This window comes from Agelaius phoeniceus, chromosome 7, assembly GCF_051311805.1.
Source record: "Agelaius phoeniceus isolate bAgePho1 chromosome 7, bAgePho1.hap1, whole genome shotgun sequence".
Lineage (NCBI taxonomy): Eukaryota > Metazoa > Chordata > Aves > Passeriformes > Icteridae > Agelaius > Agelaius phoeniceus.
Genome location: NC_135271.1, coordinates 9,282,501 through 9,283,811, shown reverse-complemented (window position 1 = coordinate 9,283,811; position 1,311 = coordinate 9,282,501). Strand labels below are relative to the sequence as shown.

At 66.3% G+C, this 1,311-nt stretch overlaps 1 non-coding gene across 1 annotated transcript; it reads left to right on the top strand.

The window, feature by feature from the left end:
* The first annotated feature begins 252 nt into the window (after positions 1–252).
* Positions 253–405, top strand: LOC129133454 (5.8S ribosomal RNA). The gene has a single exon (XR_008535992.1). It is a non-coding gene; the product is annotated as a 5.8S ribosomal RNA (ribosomal RNA).
* The last annotated feature ends 906 nt before the right edge of the window (positions 406–1,311 follow it).

The window sequence follows — 1,311 nt, the reverse complement described above, 5'->3', positions numbered from 1 at the left end:
GGTGCCTGGTCCGCCTCCGAAGGACAGCATTTGTGAGGTCGGCGTCACCCCTCGCGGGGGAGGCGGTCAGGAGCGCGGGCTCCCCCACCTCTTGGCCGGACTTCGGAGCGTGGGTTCCTCCAGTTGGTTTTTATTCCACCTTCTGTTTCTGTGTGCTCGTACGGTCAAAGCCAGGTGCGCACCCCCGCGTCCTTGGCCCCAGAGTAACAAAAAAAGGGGCCGCTTGGCGTGAGCAGTGCCCGAAAGCCAGACAACTCTTAGCGGTAGATCACTCGGCTCGTGCGTCGATGAAGAACGCAGCTAGCTGTGAGAATTAATGTGAATTGCAGGACACATTGACCATTGACCATTCGAAGGCACGTGCAGCCCCGGATTCCTCCCGGGGCTACGCCTGTCTGAGGATCGCTTGATGATCAATAGCCATCCGGGGGCCACGCTAGCGGCACGGCTGGGGTCGCCTCTCTGGCCCGTTGCCCGCAGTGGGCGGCGGTGGCGGTGGCAGCAGCGGCATCCCACTGGTGCCCGAGGGAAGGCAGTCAGGGGTTCGGCGAGGGAAGCGTTTCCCTAGGAGGCCTCGATCCCTTCACTGCGGCCCGGCGGGCGTCGTCGCAGTCGTCGTCGTCGCAGTCGTCATCATTGCCGTGCAGGGCCTTCGTCCCCCTAAATGCAGACTCGGGGAGCACTCCATTGCTCCCCGCTCCCGGAGCAAGCCGCTGGGGTGGAGCTCGTCCTCGCCGGGACCGTGCCGTGGATGCGGTGGCACGGCAGCCTGGGGAGAGCGAGAGACGAGAGCGAGAGACGGCATCGAAAGGCGCTGCCAAGGGCCGAGAGAGAAAGAGAGAGGAGGGCGAGAAGGGGAGGCGAGGCATGGCCTCGCCCCCAGCGTCCCCCCGCACCGGCGGCTGTCTGCAGGTGGGAACCACGGCGGTACCGTGCCATGCTTCCGAGCGCGCGCGTGTGGCAAGAGCGCTGGGGATGGTTGTTCCGACCCCGTCCTCCCTTCGCCCACCCCCTCCTCTTCTGTCGCGGTCTCGGGGCGCGCCGAGGGACGCCGTCATTCCTCTCTCTCTCCCCACTGATGCCGTCGTGCGCGCCACCGCCCGGCCAGTCCTCCCGTGTGGGGCTATCTCTGCCCCACTCCCTTTTCAGTTCTCGTCTCCAGGATGGGGCTCTCCATATCCTCGTCGCTTGTTCATGCGCACGCACACTCTCTCTCTCTGGCTCCCTCCAGAAGCGCGGAGAGGAGGGGGGGACTGGCGGTGTAGCGGGCGGGGGAGACACGGCGGCCATCGTCGCGCGCGCCCCCATGCG